The sequence below is a fragment of the Oreochromis aureus genome, linkage group 17 (assembly GCF_013358895.1).
Source record: "Oreochromis aureus strain Israel breed Guangdong linkage group 17, ZZ_aureus, whole genome shotgun sequence".
Taxonomy (NCBI): Eukaryota; Metazoa; Chordata; class Actinopteri; order Cichliformes; family Cichlidae; genus Oreochromis; species Oreochromis aureus.
In genome coordinates this window covers 12,251,592-12,269,824 of record NC_052958.1, presented here as the reverse complement: position 1 = coordinate 12,269,824, position 18,233 = coordinate 12,251,592, and the positions used below count along the sequence as shown (strand labels likewise).

Below are 18,233 nucleotides of genomic sequence, written 5' to 3'. Positions count from 1 at the left end.
TTCTTCTTTTTTTTTAGCACAGTAAGGCAAGAAGATTACATTAACTATAAATTAAAAAGTGATGGCCACTGGACTCAAATTTAAACTTTACAGTTTAACAGACGGAGCAAGGATTGCTATACGTGGGGAGGTGGTGGTTAAAAAATATAGGCAGATGGCCAAAAACTAAAAGGTCAGGACAAAATGTGCAGCCAGCATGTGGACAGGCAGATGTCTCTGACTGGCAGACCGTCTGCTCCTCATCAGCACCCCCTGCTGTCCAGAGGGGAAATGCTTTGTCCATTTGGGGAGCTGCAGACAATTTACAGGGACAGCTACATGCAGAGATCAGATAATTATCCTTGGATATTGTTCTCCCTTTTGTTTCCAGTCAGCACACACTGTCTCTTGCATGCACAAACAATCACCTACTCGCAATGTGCATTTTATCACAGCACCATCAGACTGTTGACCTGTCTGTAAAATAGAACTATGGACATTCTGGGACCGCTCAAATGATCAACACTAATACGAGAAAGGAACAAAAGGAAAGCATTAGTGCTGCCACAGCATATCGTGTGGATCTGTGTGCTTGCAGGTGTGTGTAAGGGGATTTGTGAGATAGTAGCCCTCTTTTTTCCCACTAAGTTTCAGAAACCTATATATCATAAAGCTCTGACATTGTACTCAAAATCTTTATTATCAAAAGTCATAGGATGGAGTTCGAGAATACAGCATCCATCTGAGGTGCATGTGAATCAATAATCTGTATTCAGTTTGAGAACCAAAGGCACCATAATCGAAATAGAAATTCAGCTCATAATGACTGCCTCGTTTTTTCTCAGAAAAATGGAAAACATTAAGGAAAATGTATATTTATTGTATTATTTCCCTGCGGTGACTCTGCCAGCACAGAATGGTTATTCCTGCATAACAAGTCATCCTGCGGCATATTTTAGTAGATATTATGGCAGTTGCTGTGCCTCCAGGGAAGTGTGAGCCAGTTTCTAGAAATGACCAGAACCATTGCAAACATGTGTCAAAGAGTGGTAAAATATGATAAAATCTGGAAGGGTTGGAAAGCCCTGTATTAGGCATTTTTTTGTTTACTTTTTCACAGTCCACCTGTATAGAAAATCAAAAATGACTGTTGCATTTGTGACTGAGTACAGAAGAATTTCCAGCAAAATGAAGGACTGGCTCTGAAGCAGAAATATGATCCATTTATCATACAGCATTATGATTTCCTGCTTAGGATGTGTTTTATTTGTAGCAGCTTGAGGTCGCTCTCAGATGCTGAGATTAGGAGAAAAAAGGGCCTAATTTACTCACAGTGTGTACACAATTATTTTTAACATAATAACAATGATAATATTCATTACTAATGTCATTATTATTATTTCCTTTATGTACCGTTTTCCAAAACACCATGAATCACAAAATGCTAAGAATTATATTAAAAGACTAATAAGTAAATTCTATCTTATCTCATCTTAAATTCTGTATATCATTTTGATTTTTACAAAAAATGGCATATCATGGCTGGATTTCATCACTTACACTCTTTTCTTGTTCTTTGTGGTGAGTTTCTCATCTAAGGCTGACAGATCATGTGCTCCTGGTTCTTTTCCTTGTAATCTGTTAGTCTTTTTCATATCAGCTTTGATAGTTTTCATGTCTTTTTTTTACTTGAGTCACACTGACTGTCTTAGGGGAAACAATATTCAAAAACTCTGTTATTTTAGTCTTCCTCTTTGGACACAGTTGTTTCAGTTTCTTAAAGAAACATGTTTCCTTGTATAGAGAACTTAGGATGGGGCAGACAATATACAGACTATACAAGCCTGTTGGTTTAGACTGATTCTGATTTTTCTAACATAGAATGATGGTAAGAACAAAATAGCCAGTGTGCAGATTTAATAAATCCAATGCTAAATTTGCTAAATTTTTTGTGCGGGGTAAGAACATTTCCATGCACATATTAGTAAATGAGGTCCAGTGTCTTTTTGGAACAAGACAAAATAAAAAATAGGCCATTTAGAAACTGGTTTACTATAAGAACCCAAAACTACAAAAAGAGTAGGACAATGGACTGCAGTCAAAAAGATGATCATATATTCATGTGACATCTTTATCCTAGAAGTAACTCTTACCAAATATATACAGTATACAGTAAAATAAACACAAACACAAACACATTTTTACCTAAACCCTTTCCTCTAGGCAAATCTTCAGTTAGCTGACATCATTATGACATCATTCGAGTGGTAAATTGACTCAACTTGACTCAACAGTTTTAAAAGACGGAGCTGCACTCCAAATGACCTGTAAACTAACTTTCATTATCTACTGTCTTTTATTTCAGAGTGCCTCTTTAAAAGTGTCAATCTGCTGCATTACTGTCAGCATTCTGGCTTTCACAGCAGTTTGCATGCGTCAGGGAAGATCTAAGGACCCGGCCTTGACATTTACACAACGGCTGAAACTTAAAAGATTGCTGATACACACTGAGATGCAAACATTTCAAAGCTCAGGCACACACACACACACACACACACACACACACACAAACACACGCAGGCGCTGGGTGCATGAAAGATCCTGCAGCAACTTCATCAAAATGTTGTGGTTTTATTAAATCTCCTTTGCAATAAAACCTTCCACTTGCCTTGCAATGCTGAGATAAGCAGCAAAACCAAGAGAAAAGAGGAGGAGAAACTCTCAGATCAGAAGAATCCATAAGTACCTACAGGCTGACACGACACTGTGCACGAATGCACCACGCAAAGTCTAAGAGTCTTCTTTCTGTGTGCTTGTGTATATTAAATGAGACAAAACAAGTGCACAACATCTCTGATCATGCAGCTGAGCAAGAAGAGATCTGGTGTCTTAGCTCTTTTGCATTAAGCAGGCCTTAGGGTGAAAATAAATTAGTCGGAGCATCACTTTAATTAGAAATTACTCCAAGCACTCGCAGTCTTTAAAGCTCCTTTCATTCATTTACAATGCTGTATTTCAATTTTCAAGCGAATTTAGGCTGCGCAAGTCCCAGAGGATGTGTTTAAAGAGGAATAAACTGGAACAAAAACCAACAGCTGAATGGATGGACCCCAGAGGATAATGACACTGACAGAGTGTTTCTGATTGGCCAAGAGGCAAAGCCCTGTACGCCAATGGGAAGATGGCAACAGAAAGACAGGAAAATAAAAAGCTAAGGCTTACAACGAGGAAGATTTTTTTTAAAGGAGGATCAATCCATGTGAATGCTTAGACACTCAGGAGGTATCTGAATGCTAGGCTGTATGTTTCTGCTGCGCCCTCTGTTCCCATGACGACTGCCGACAAGGTCACTTTCGCTAGCCGAGGCAACGCAGTAGCCCAGCCATGGCAGGCAACACAGAAAGAGACAGAGGCAGAAGAAGGGGAGGACAAATATTAAATTATGGTGTGAAGAGGGTGAAGGAAATTTGATGATTAAGGACACCACGTGTGAAATTTCATTCGCAGCTGCACAGGTGAGACTAACGCCGCGTGTGAAGACAAAAGCATCTGCGATCTTACACTTTAACGAGTTCAGCCTTGAATAGGTGTGCTGATGAGAGCATGTGCCCCACTTCCCCCACGCATCTCAAGGCCAAGTCCTGAATGACAAAAAAAAAGGCTCTAGGCATACTTTTTAACATGCCCCTGAACGTCCTCCAACAAAACAGATCAATCACTGAATGAGTTCCCTTGTCTACCTCAATGCATCATGGTCCCTGTATTCCTGTCAGATTCTCTCAACAGATAGAAACTCTATTTGGGTTTCTCCCCAAAGTGGCAAAGCATAACCTGTTGTGTCCTTATTCATGCCGCCTCACCTTTCCATTTGGCAGACAGCAGGACTCCGGTAATTAGTGTAGTTTATTATTAATTCCAGTGATTAATTACAGAAAAAAAAGATGTCTTGTTGAGATGACACAGCTGTCTTACTCATGCCATGATCTGAGGTGAATTAATTTCCCGCTGAAACACCATAATTCTCCCCAGTGCCAGCTCTCGGGGTGTCAGCTTCATCTTAACCACTCGTGGCATTTGTTTTATTAGTGCTGGCGATCAAGGGCATTGGATGGGCAATGACCCAAAAGTGTTGTCCTTCTTTTTTATATTTCTCTAAAGTCATATGCTTGCAAGGTGTGACCCTTCCTCTTCTCTACTTAATCATTCTTTATAACCCATCATAAAAGATTAGGCTATGGGATTTAAAAAAGGACTGGGTCTAATTTTATCTATAAATCATACATTTAAATTTTGGATGGCGGAATAGAGATACTGCCCAGCAACAACCAAAAAACCCAAACAGCTTCCTTAAATAAACTCTTTTTAATTGTCATGTGTTCATTAAGATGAAACTTCACGAAGAAGCTAACTAATTTGCTCTCTGAAAATTAAATGGCAGATTGTGTAAGCTAATTAGCATTGGATACCTCATTAAGATGTTGGCGTGTGTGTGTGTATGTTTGTGCATGTCACTTGTAAGATGCACTGCAGGAGAGCTAATTTAAAGGGGCTTTAGATACTGAGCAATGTGTCAGTCTTCCTGTAAGCACTGTGAAGTGGTGGGGAAAAGCAGTCTGTTCGGCAGCCGAATTGCCAACACGATCACATATCGTGCCAAAAAATGTGTGCCGTCACCTGCCAAAGGCTGACTGGTCAGTTTATTTTTAACTCTGGGACCAAAAGAGTGTTTACAAACCTATCAGCATCATCATTACGGTTCCAGCATGACACAACAATGACAGGAAAATCGTGTCTCTTGAGCTGTGCTATTTCTTTTACAAAGACAAAAAGTGACAGCACTCAGATTTAATAAATCGTGCCATATTTTTTGCCCTAAATGGTTTAACTACAGTAAAATGGCTTTATATTGCAAGAATGAAAATTGCATTTTTATGCTAATTGTGGTGAACTGCAATGCATATATGAAATTTGTTTGATTAAAAACAAAATATTTGCTGTTACCTTTGAATGCTTATGGGCATTTACTTGAACTGTTATTTTGAAGTGTTTTACAAGGTTTGAAAAACGCTTTCTTCCTTGGAAGTTATAAAGTTGTGGTAATCTCCCCTTGACTTCAGTTCAGGATTCTTTGAGGAGTATGTCATTCTCTTATAATGTCGCTGGAAGAAGCTCACCACTTGCAACGCCTACATCTGCAGGTCTTAACTGGTATTGACATTATTCTCCTTCCCTACAAGGCCAGACAGCGGTATATCAAAATCATTTTCCATGCCTTTTTAAAGTATTTGGCTTTCTAAGCTTGTTAAGAAAGCAAGAGTCCCCTTGTTTGGATTCACCAGCTTTCTAAGATAAACACTGTCAAAACAGCAGGCGTTGTCAGATTTACCAAAGTGCTCGGTATGATAAATTTGACCATCTGCAAGCTCTGCTAATGTATTATGGCTGGCTGCATAATTAAAATATGCTTTGAAAAACAAATCATTAAATAAATTGTGTAAATGAAAAGAAATAATCTCTGATAAAAAAGAAATATATAGCTATCTTCCAAGTATAAATTCAGTTTGTTGCTATTATAGTGTGGCTTTTTAATGATTATTGAAGGATTGTTACGGGAGCAATAGCACAGAACTAATATAGTGCCAAACAGTGCTATACCATATTTCCTCAAATGATGGTTTAGTTTACCACAACAGAATAAGACAATCAGACACATGTTTGAAACGGGCTTTAAACAGAGGTGAGATTTCGTTCCTCTGCTTGACTGCAGAAAATGGTCAAGAACATGCAATAAAGGCCTGCTCCGATATTATTTCGTTTGCCCTATTAAAGTAACTGCCTACGCTTATTATAACATAACAAGTGACAGCTCACTCATTAAACAGATAAATTAGCTCCCTTGAGATTCTCCACACAATGACTTTATTTTTAACAACAAGCTGGGAATCAATTAACTCACAGTCATCTGCACTAGCATGAAAGGGGAAGGTCATCAAACTGGTGACTCACTGCACTCATGGTGTCACTTCTTTGTTAATCCAACATAATGGAACAACTTATTATGGCAGAACATGTTTAACTTTTCTTTATGGGTGCTTTGTATTTGTGACTAAGTGAGCAAAAAAATAAAAAATAAAAAAAGGTGAACAAAGTAATATGGAGTATACCTATCAAAGCAAAAGCAGTTCATATTTCAAACTCAGCATGAGTGACACTGACTGACACTGACATGTGACATTTTGTGGGAAACATGGTTTGATCTATGAGTTGCATTTATCTTTTCCAACTGATCTGGTCTTTTATGAGGGATGAAAGAAAACAAACAAGGACTAAATGTTGAATGTACTTCAATAGTGTCTCTAATATTTTATATATTTAGTCTTTTCTATGCGCGGTCTCTATGGTGGCTCTGTGTTTGGGACATCCCTGCTGCATGCGGCTGTCAGTCTGCCAGAAATTGCACAAATGCCTTTATAAGTTCTAGGTGACGATTAACACTGTCTAGCAATTTATTAAGCAGAGCAGAGCCCAGCAAGCCGGTGTACTGTTACTGATCTACTGGTAGTAGCAACACCACCCATGTACCTGCTGACAACAGAACAGAACAGCACTACTGTTAGCACCTTCTGCAAAAAATAAATGAACAAATAAATGAACAAATAGTTCAGAAGCAAGAGTGCAGATTCCCTGTAACATTTGTAACAAATGATTTTGGATATAATCCCAAACACTTGAGTAAACTTCACACTGTGGCATCAAAGTGTGAATATAAATATATGCTCGATGAGGGGTTTTTAAGAGGAAGTGCATACTGTTTTTTGTTGTGCTTTCATTCAGATCAAACCAATTGACTATAGGCTGCTGACTAGCTGAGATTTCATGATTGGTACGCATTTGTAGTTACAGGCTTAGAGACTCAAATAAAACTCAATCATTGTACACACAGCAAATTCTGCCTGCAGCTTGTCCATTGGGGATCTTTCCGAGTGCCATCTTCTGCTGTGCCTTTCTCTGTGCTACAATATTCTAATAATCATGTTTTCCTTCCATTTATTAGGTTCCCGAGGCCCCGTGTGTTGACTACAGCACTTCTCAGTTCTGCTGTAAAGCAGAAAGTTAAGCTTAAGGTACCCTATGGGACTGTAAAAGTATCAACAGTACTCCCGAGTGCAAGTTTAGCACACTCCAGCAAAAGATGGCTCACACTACTAATTGAAAGGCTGTGGCCATCCCTTCCAATCACCCCCTCCAATGACTGATTATATATCTGACTTTGTGACCCCGAATACAGATCACCTATCGTCTCTAAACCCTCTGGGGCCTCCTTAATGCATGGCAAGAGTGACCACACTGTCACGATGAATTTCCAGCCTCCTCAGAGTCCTCATTATATGTGACAGTAAAATCTTCACTTTCCTTTTCGGTTCTCAACTTTCCACTTTCTGCTCATTTAAATGATGCTATATACACAGCATTGTGAATGCCCGTGTATTCCCTGCTTCCTGGCTAATCAGAAAAAACTCCTTAGGTAAAGACGTGCACAAACCAAGAGCAAACAAAGCTTCAAATCAGTACAATTAGTTCTTATAGAGGCTCATGGTGCTGCCCTTTTCTAAGCTGACCCCTCTGACACAGAGGCTTGAATTACTCAGAGTAGAAAGAGCGGTGCTAATGAAACATCAATGATTGCACTTTGTCTGTCAGGTTTAGTGAGTGAACGAAGGCTTCATCCCGAAGCGGAGGCAATGCACAACGAGGCAATGAGTTGTCTTTTTTATATGTTAATGAGGTCTTTTCTGCTGTGAAACCCTTTTATCACTGAAGACAACTCGCTCTTGTTTCAGTATAGTCTGCACCATTTGCAGTTTGCATCAGATTTCATACTCCTCGTCAGAGTCATAACTCTGTCAAATCACCACAGACAGACATGACACAAATATTTTTAGATTAAATGTGATTTGTTATTTTCGATTATCTCTCATGTCATGCATACCATGAATAGTCCTCCACAGAATGTCATCTTGTACACCCACTGCTTCATTGCCAGTAAGTTCCAGCTGACCTTATTTGAGATAATTGTACTGTTATTAATTTATCAAAAAACAAAAAAACTCGAAGCTCAAGTAGCCCACAGTTAAACAAACGTAATTGACACCATGAAGAATTAAGGTAGTTCTGAAGGCAAAATAAGGTCCAAACCAGTTGAAATAGGTGTAACTAATGAAGTGTTGGTGAGTGCATATACGGCATGCTTCACCCTTAAGGATTATAAGTATGGGGGAAAAAAAACAAGTAAGAAATCCAAGTGTTCAGTACAAGTGACATGGCAGCCTATTTTTAAGGATTTCTTTGCTGGTCGCCAATGTTGTATGTTTCCCTGCATTTTGTCTAATCTGTGCCATGTGTATCATAGCGAAATACTACTACAAACATGTATGTCAGCACACACAAGAATAAGTGATGCTCCTGGCATTAAATTCAAAATGAGCATCATCATCATCAAGACAGAGGTAAGTCAAACATATAAGGAATATCTCCTAAAAGTTTAATGATTTCTGAATTACAGCCTTCCCTGATAGAGTTACAAACATATACTCATTAGCCAATCATGCAGCAGCAACTCAGAGTACTTAGGCAGGTAGGCTTGGACAAGACAACCTGCTCAAGAACAGGGAAGAAAGGTCATTTAAGTCACTTTGAACATTGCATGGTTTTTGGTAGCAGACGGGTTTCTCTGAGTATCTCAGAGACTGCTGATCGCCTGGGATTTCCCCACCCAATCATCTTTAAAGTCTGGAACTGTCTGAAAAAGAGAAAATATCCAGTAAAGTGGAAGCTATCTATGCAAAAATGCCATAGTGATGTCAGAGCTCCTCCTCCTTTGAGTTGACAGGAAGGCAACAGAAACCCAAATAAACTCTCATTACAACCAAGGTATGCAGAAGAGCATCTCTAAATGTATAACACACCCAATCTTGAAGCAGATGGGCTACGGCAACAGAAGAGCACCTTTGGGATGCGGTGGAATGAGAGATACAGGTCATGGATGTGCAGCCAGCAATTCTGGAGCTAAATTGTAATATTATCCTGTTAATATGAAGCAAACTGTCTGAGGAACATTTTCAGAAACTTGTTGAACCTATTAAAAGAAGAATGTAGTCAGTTCTCAAGGAAAAAAAAATATGTAACACTGAATAGCAAGGTGTAAAGAAAAGCGAGTAAGAAATCAAAGTGTTCGTACAAGTGATAGGGCAGTCTGTTATTATGGATGTCTTTGTTGATTGTGTTGTATATTTTTCTGCATTACATGCATATTAATTAATCTGTGATGTGTGTACCAAAGTGAAACGCTGCCACTCACACATGTACATCAGCACACACCCACGCACACAGACAGGGAGCTATGTTCTGATCACTGCCAAGCCGAAGCATGCAACATGATAAGAACTTCCTTTTTTCACATGAACACAGATGCAATACATGTGTCGACAAGGAGGCGCACCAGATTCCAACATGGGAAAGACCCTACTGTACACAGAGTATGTGTTATGGCAGTTTTACAAACACACTCAAGACTTCAGTTACATGGTAATATTCATACATGGCTCTTTTGAACTTAGTGTGACCACAGTGAAGAAACAAGCCCGAATGACGTGAGCATGAATGACGCTGGATGAAATGAGGTGTGGGTGCCATGTGGAGTTATGTGATGTGATGATGCCATGTGAGTAAATGATCGACCAATCACTGACAACAATGCGGACATATAGAAATCAACAACAACAGAATACAGCTTTCAAAAACAGATAAGACACAACAAGAAGAAACGAGAAAGGGCAAAACAAAACCACAAGCTGCTTTCCGTGTGGACCCCAGAGAGTCCTGCTTTGAAGTGGTTTGCTTCAGATACTGGCACCGAGGGGAGGGGGTGTTTTGCAGGGACGGAGGGGTTGACAAGTTAGCAAGGACCTTCTGCTGTGCACTTTGCTTGTACCTTTTGCTAATGGCCCCAAAGCACAAAACAATCACAAAACACAACAGCCCCAAACACCCTCTATCAAGTAAAGTTCAAGCCGGTGAACTTGATCAATTCTGCTCTTTGAATTGCCCCACCCCTCACTAGTTTTAAACCCATGAGAGTCACTCCTGTGAACCTTTAATCCCTTCCAATAGAGTCACAGCATGTATTAAATAATAAAGGCTCTGAAGTGACTTTTGTAACAACAGATCCAGTACAAGATGTTGGGTTTCGGTAAGTCGGCAGGCTTTCTGAAGCCCATTTTTCTGCTTTGTCAAAACAGCAAATAAACCTTGTATAATATTCACAACTCTTCCTTCCCCTGCATCTCAACTACACAGGCCTGAGAGGTATTTAGAGAGTGATTGTGTTGGTCTGCAGCCTTTTGCCACTTACTGTGTCCAGCACTGCAGGGGCTATGATTTGCTATCAATGGGCGTTTGCTTATCTGCTATTTTCTGCCAAGCTCAGACAATGCGGCAAAGCAATTCTGTGACACGTGCAGTCAACAACAAACAAACCATTTTGGGGCGGATGGCTTAATTGCTATTGATGCGCCTTGACTAGATGAATATCATAATTTTCTTTCAAATTCTGGTGGTAGAGTGCACTTGGGGAAAATATAACCAGGAGGCACTGTCAATTTTGCTTGAAAGGGGCCAGATAATACCTTGTCAAAGCCATTCATTAATTTTTTTGTTCCTACTTGTCTAATTATATATCTTAGAGGCTGCCTGTACAACATTAAGTATTGATTATTATGCGTCCTCAAAACTGCCTAGCCAAAATAGTCCTACAAAAGTACAGTCATTACAGCAGCTAATTATTAGTTGCTGTGTTTTTTCATATTTCTCAGGACAGTGGGTGTAAATTACCCCATCAAACTGACTTCAGAGCTTTCAAATTACATGGAAAACTTGATTTAAATTAAATAGCCTATTTGTAATTTACCACCAGTACTAAGTAATTGCATGGGCTAATCTGTCATAAAAAGATATCATCAGCATTATCATCCTGCTTTGCCTGCTAAATCCAATGTAATATTTTCCCAGTTGTTCGGTTTCCGTAAGTACTTGACCATTGTCCAGAAAATGGGATGTTACTGATATAGATCGTATTACTGTGTTTCATTGTGTTTATCGCAGTAGCCTGACAAACATGGCACTAACACTCGCTGGAAATAACAAATCGTATCCAGTGTATCTTAAATTCACTCAGGAAACAAGTTCAATCTCAACCACAACAAGACCCAAAACCCAAGCTGTTGTGACAAAGGACATTTAAAACCATGGGGAGTGACTCGCTCTCTGTGGCTGGGTGGCTATTTAAGATAGATGAGATCATGAAGGCAATGGAATGCACCTTGTCCTGGAAGAACCTGAAGCAGTTACAACCACTTCAACTTAGATACCACTGCTGGGGTACTTGTGTTGACTAGTGTAGCTACGGCAGCACTGCTATAAACAGGATGCATGATACGTGGCAGCAATTAAAGTTGAACGAAATTAAACTTAAAATTGTTCAGAATAAAAAAAAAATTAAAAGGAAAAAATAAACATTTGTGCAGATGTAACAAGGATGCAGTCATCTTACCTGGGAACACAGGCAGTGGAGGTCTCCCCCTCAGGAGCCTCTGGGGCCGGGCAGCAGAACTGGTGTAGTACTGTTGGGTTTCTGTGTGAAAAAAGAGTGGAAACGAAACAGAGACGATCATATATTTTGTTTAAACTTTAGTTATTGTTTAAATGTAGAACAAAACACTATATATGACAGCAACTTTTTAATCGTGGCTTAGCAAGCGTGGCTAGTGGCTAAATGACTAATATATGTATAACACCATGAAAGTGTAGCAGAGTAATAAGGTTAGAGGATCTCCACTGCCACTTTTCATTTTTATTTATTTTGATTTTATTCATGTGTTTAGTTGTTTGTTTCCATTTTAGGTAGCCCCATGGGTCGAAGAGGAGAAGATAGGCATGGAATGAGGTTGGTGTACCTAGTTGCTAGTTGGGGTGTGAGCCCCACGTCCATCCTCTGTACTGTTCATGGTCTTAATGGGGTGAACTGTGTTATTTCCTTTACAAACATAGCTTAATTAAAATGCATTAAAATGCATTATTTTTTATTGATTATAGTATCCATCTATCCATTTTCTTCCACTTATCCGGGGCCGGGTCGTGGGGGCAGCAGCCCAAGCAGAGAAGCCCAGACCTCCCTCTCCCCAGCCACCTCCTCCAGCTTATCCGGGGGAACACCAAGGCGTTCCCAGGCCAGCCGAGAGATGTAATCTCTCCAGCGTGTCCTGGGTCTGCCCTGGGGCCTCCTCCCGGTGGGAAATGCCCGGGAAACCTCGCCCAGGAGGCATCCTTGTCAGATGCCCGAACCACCTCAACTGGCTCCTTTCGATGTGGAGGAGCAGCGGCTCTACTCTGAGCACCTTCTGAATGGCCGAACTTCTCACCCTATCTCTAAGGGAGAGGCCAGCCACCCTTCAGAGGAAGCCCATTTCTGCCGCTTGTATTCGCGATCTCGTTCTTTCGGTCACTACCCACAGCTCATGACCATAGGTGAGGGTAGGGACGTAGGTCGACCGGTAAATTGAGAGCTTCGTTTTTACACTCAACTCTCTCTTCACCACAACAGACCAGCGAGTGATGGGAGAAGGGAGCGGGAGATCAACAGACAGATTGGTGCAGCGTCCACATCACTACAACCGCTGCACCAATCCGTCTGTCGATCTCCCGCTCCCTTCTCCCATCACTCATGAACAAGATCCCAAGATACTTAAACTCCTCCACTTGGGGCAGGGTCTCGTCCCTGACCCGGAGTGGGCACTCCACCCTTTTCTGGCTGAGGGTGCTCCCTGGGGACTCTGTTGTCCTACTGGGAGACTTCAATGCTCACGTGGGCAACAACAGTGAGACCTGGAAGGGCGTAATTGATTATAGTAATTTATAAATTTTTTTATGTTTTTTGTTTGTTGATTTGTTTGTTAAAACAGTTTAATGACTCTTTCTTGTAGTTGTGTTTTAAGTGCTGCAAAGTTAGTTTGACATTACTTAGTATTTTTTTGGTAAATCTTTGTCTGCCCTCCTTTCTGACCAGCCAGTCATGAACTCATTTGACTGGTGGTTATACTATATACAATAAGGCAGATAACCTTTGACCATGGTTGGATGGTATCACGTGAGAAACCTCTATAGTCAGGTGAATTTATCAGTCTCTAAAAGCGCACAAAATGTTGACAACAGCTTGCAAAACCTACATTAAAAACTTTGATGTTTAAAAATGTTTTTTAAAAATCTGGATGCTGTTTTAGAGAAGATAGACAGTCAATGCATTTTAATTTTTGACCGACATACTGGTTAAAAGATCCCGTCAGTGTCTTATGATTTGCATCAAAATCTGTTTCCTGACATCCTGAAGCCTGCATTTCCTCACTGCCCACTGGTTTTCCACTGTGGATTTCCCATTTTAGCTCATCACCTGATTAGTTTCCCACATACACATCTCCTTCCCATCAGTCACCAGCCCTGTGTCTCATAGCTGTAGTCCACCAGCACCTGCATATTTCCAGCTTCCTAGCTAATCAAATAAAACCAATGCCAGCGGGGAAAACAAGATACCAGCATGCACCCTGTTTCGCCTTATTCAACTCCTTGCACTCCTTACAACCAGAAATGTCTGCTTTGTCTGTGTTTCAGTTTCTGAGTCACTCTCTAAGATACTGCTTTACTCAATCCAAGCTCAGTGTTGCCACAGAGTTTATTTATGGGGTGACTTTCAGGATTACCCTAGCATGAAATCACTGTGCTAGCATTGGTTATGATGGCAATCTGAAGACAGCAGTGGCCTGAATTTGAGGCACTGACAGCTGACAGTGTGATTTTCAGCAGTCCACTAGCACTGAACTGCAATGCAGACTGATGTCTTTGGCCAAAATTGAGCCAATATAGTTTGAATGTTGGCATAAGCTCTCATTCACTTTCTCAGGCTTTTACAGTATTCACAATTGCTAAATATTAATTTGTTTATGGGACATTTTTCTTCCTTTTTATTCAAAAAAATACAAATAAATTATAAATGCAGTTCACAGGTGGCTTTGTGTGGCTATTTTGGTTATGCCAACAATCTCAGATATATTAACTCTGTCGTGAACAGCTTGTTTAGCCTGAAACAAGCATTTCATAACAGGCTTACAGAGTTGAAAGTTAGCATACTGTCACATCATGTGATGTCTGTTGGTGGAAGGGAACCTTCTTTACATTGTGATTATATGCATTCAGTACAATGTTACAGAAAACTGGGCACATTATAAGAGTGCCACTGTATGTTTAAGTCATTGTTCTATGTTGTGAACAAAAGCCTAACTTTTTAATGCAGCATGCATTTTTCTTTTGAATTGAATTATAGCCCTGCAAATACTTACTCAGTCATTTTACACTCCATTTATTAAAATAGGCACTTTTTCTAAAAAAAATTTGATGGTGGCGGGCCATGCTGAAAAATATATTACTTGCACTTCCTGACCTTGCTCCTTGTCGTTTGTGCAAAATGGCCGCAAACCTGTTAATGTCAACTATGCAGCAATTTGTTTTCGGAGAAGTCTAATTTGTTTAAGCGTAGTTAGTCGCACAGTGGCATTTTAAATTATGTTTGGCAAGCAAAGCAAAAAAGTAGTGCTAAAAAGAGGAAAGCTAGAAGAGAGCAGGATGAGTATACCGCAAGGCTGTAAATGACTTTGATGAGCAAAAGGCCCCAAAACTGGACTTCTTATAAGTGAGTAGTTTGTTTTTCTGTCTTTGTAAAGGACTGAAACACTGTTATCATTTATATGTGGAAATTATGCACTCATACTGAAATATGTGTGTGTGATATATCTGGAAGCTGGTCCATGGGAAAAAAATTACTCAATGATATATTCTGTAAATGAGTTTGGATGTTATAAGGTGATCTTTCCAGTCACTTTTCTCCTTTGTTTCAAGCTTATTGACATTACAGTTGTCTTTATGTTACTTTAGTGAGAGAATGTGAGATGCTGTGTTTGCTCTTGTAGAACAATATCTGCCCCGGAGCCTAACACAGGATTGTTACACTGTATCTATAATGTGAATAAAGATGGTATTTGTTCAGTGCTCTGGGCCCTATTCCAGGAAGCAGGTTCAGCAAACTCATGAAGTTAGAGTTAATTAACATTCAGACTGACAACTTTGAGTTTTCAGTTCAAGAACAGCTGATCAGATTAAGTTCAATCAGCTCTGAGCATGTTCACCCTGAGTTAAGTGCATGAATGAGTAGAGACACCAAGCCATTAGTGAGTGTCACCAAGATTACCAGATTACATACAATTTTTGTACGAGCTTCAAACTAGCTGCTGAGCAAGACTTTTTTTGTCGAAGGACTTTGCTAACATCCACGACGAAATGAAGCATTACTACATAGAGCAACGCAGTTATGTCCATTATGGCAGTTCTGCCACATATTTTCCTGCAGGGCATCACAGTTAGCTCCTTTTATAGCAAAGAAAGGCAAGTGCAGGAATCTGAGAGTGGACGAGTGATAAAAGAGATCCCTGCAAGCTCCTCAGAATTCCTAGATAAAGATGAGGAAATCATATTAAGGTAGCACGGCGAGTCAGTGAGCGCGGAACGAGGAAAGGGGAGGAGGGAGTGGAGGAAATGGTTTAAAAGATGTGTATGCTGACAGAAATGATCAAATCAATTTAAAATAGCATGTATGAAATAAACGACCAGGGAAAAGAATATATCATTCCTCATCCAAAATATACTGCAGTGTTTGGATTTTTCTTTTAATCTTAGTAACATATTTATTTTAGGAAATTCAACTCAAGATTAAAAACACTACGTAGGTGAAAAACTATCTAATGATGTTTCATTTTAATAATTTTCCCCCCATATCCTTTTCCATTCTTGCCTGTTTAGAGGTAATACAGGAGAGATGTCCACAGGAGCACAGAGTTGATATTTTGAATAAATCAGCACCATGGACAGAGGCAGACCAGGCAACTGCGTCTCCGGGAAAAAAACATCTATTCTCAACTCAGCTGAAGCTTCTGAAAAGTAATCCCAGATGAAAAAAGTGCAGAATAAATTGTTCAGTTGTTTATAAAGCAATAAAATGGGTGCAACAAACGGTTGTTCGCCCCCAGGAGAGCAAAGGCTATTCTTAAACTTTGATGCTTTATGATGTTTATACTACAACATGCTGATGTTAGCATTGTTCATTTCACTGAATATCTGATGTTTAATGATAATAAAAGGATTCTGATTCTTATTCAAATCTAGTTTAGTATATTGTGTGTGATCATACTGAGAAAATAAAAAGTGTGTACAACACTCTTGATATGTTTTCTTTTTCAAGGCGAATGCTGACCTTTGCTTCCAACAGTGACAACAAAGATCAAATGCTTAAAGAATCTAGGTAGCTGTTACCAGGGTCTACAGTCACACAGCATTTGAAAATCCTATCTTAAAAGCTGTGGACACTGGACTGCTAACAAACAAATAATCAGAACCGATTACATATTCCCTGTCTTTGTCTTCACAATGATATTAAATTGCAAAAGAAATAATAATAAATTCCTGCTGATGCTTTCAGTTTTGTTTTGTTTTCTGGTTCAGAACCAGGATGGCCATGGTGCGTTCCTTTTTTAACGGCTGAGAACAATTAATTGATTATCAAAATAGCAGAAATTTTTGTCTTCTACTATAAGAGTCAGGCCATCCACTTCCAACTAATGCATTGGCAGGATGGGCTGTGAAATGGTAAAATACTCTTTTCAGAACAAATAGTTCTCATAAAGTTTTAGTAGAAAGACTGATTAGATTCATTTGTCTTTAAAGCCGCTGACCAAGAACTCACTGTGTAAAAGTGCTTTTATTATACTAATACAGTGAACTTTTCCATTATTAGCAGTTCATCAAAACCTCTAAGAGAAAGAAACACAATTGACAAGACAGTGAAAGTGTGGCTCCAGCAAGTCTACTGATAATGCATCAAAGCAAGACATTCCCATCCTTTGCTGGAACAGTCAATGGCCCTACAGTCATAGATGAAGGCAATACTGGCTTGTAGTGAGGACAGAGCAAGGATGTAAAATTTTAATGTCAAAAAGCTATGAGGGCATTTGCTTTTCTTTCTTCCTCAGTTCGCAGTTCTCTTTCAAAGTTGAAGCTACTTCACATTTTCCACATTCCTGACTTCCAGTCTCCATCATCCATCTCTTACTCCAATACCCCCCACACCCACATCTATCCCCATTCCACTCCTTTCCTTCTGTCCTTTTAACACTTGGTTTCCATCACTCTCGATGACTCTCCATCCCCCTGTTCTGGGCGTGTTGAGCTAAAGAAGAATTTGCACAATTACTCTTGCTGTCAGAGGGTGTCACTGGTAAAAAGAGTGTATAGGAATTTATTTTACTTATGTATTAATCACATTATTTTATTGTATAATGCCTTGGTGCCACTGGATTTTAACAAGTCTCACACTCATACAGTAGGACAAATGGTGGGGGTCTAGTTAGGAAGTTGGGGGAAGCAGACAGCTCCACAGGAAGAATCTTTTGTCTCTTCGAGGACTCTGGGAGGTAGCAAGGGAGTGTGAATCTTAAGGTGTGAAACAGCTGTGTACTGCCTTTTGTTCCTGGAGAAGGTATTTAACTGAGAGCCATGTTAGGCTCAGAGAGACTCTGCTGACCGTCTGCCCCGCGGTCATGCAGGCTCTCCACAAGCTTGGTTGTTTCTTTGTGTGCTTTGATTAAAGAATGTCAGCTACCGCTCACCGCTCGTCTGCAGGCTTTATTTAAATGGAAAACTTCCACAACAAGAGCAACCGGCCTTCCGTATGCCTTGTCGCATCCCTTGTCGCATCCCTTGACCCAGGACACAGGGAAGGACAGAGAGATGAGAATCAAGACATAAAGGTGGGAAAGCAAGGCCAACATTTACAACAGCAACAATCCCTCAATCCCTTATTACAGCATACTAGTCTTTTGATCACTGACTGGAATCACAAGGAGACCTGTACGCCCTCTTCTAAACGTCCTTCAAGAGCATGACTACAGGCTCAACTTAGGAGTACTTCAGTCTGTTCCCTGTGAAGTGCCTTTGTGAAGTGCAATAGTTGCACACATTAAACAGCATCCTTGGGAAAAAAATTAATAATAATTTTTAGACTTTCCCAAAACGGCTCAGCCATGAAAGCACAGATTGTTGTG

At 39.9% G+C, this 18,233-nt stretch overlaps 1 protein-coding gene across 2 annotated transcripts in view; it reads right to left on the bottom strand.

The window, feature by feature from the left end:
- Positions 1-18,233, bottom strand: part of iqsec3a (IQ motif and Sec7 domain ArfGEF 3a) — a 125,765-nt gene that overhangs the window by 89,569 nt on the left and 17,963 nt on the right. For both annotated transcript variants that reach the window (XM_031726513.2, XM_039600728.1), the window contains exon 2: positions 11,588-11,668. The gene's annotated coding sequence lies outside the window, so the exon portion shown is untranslated. The remainder of the gene's footprint in view (positions 1-11,587; positions 11,669-18,233) is intronic.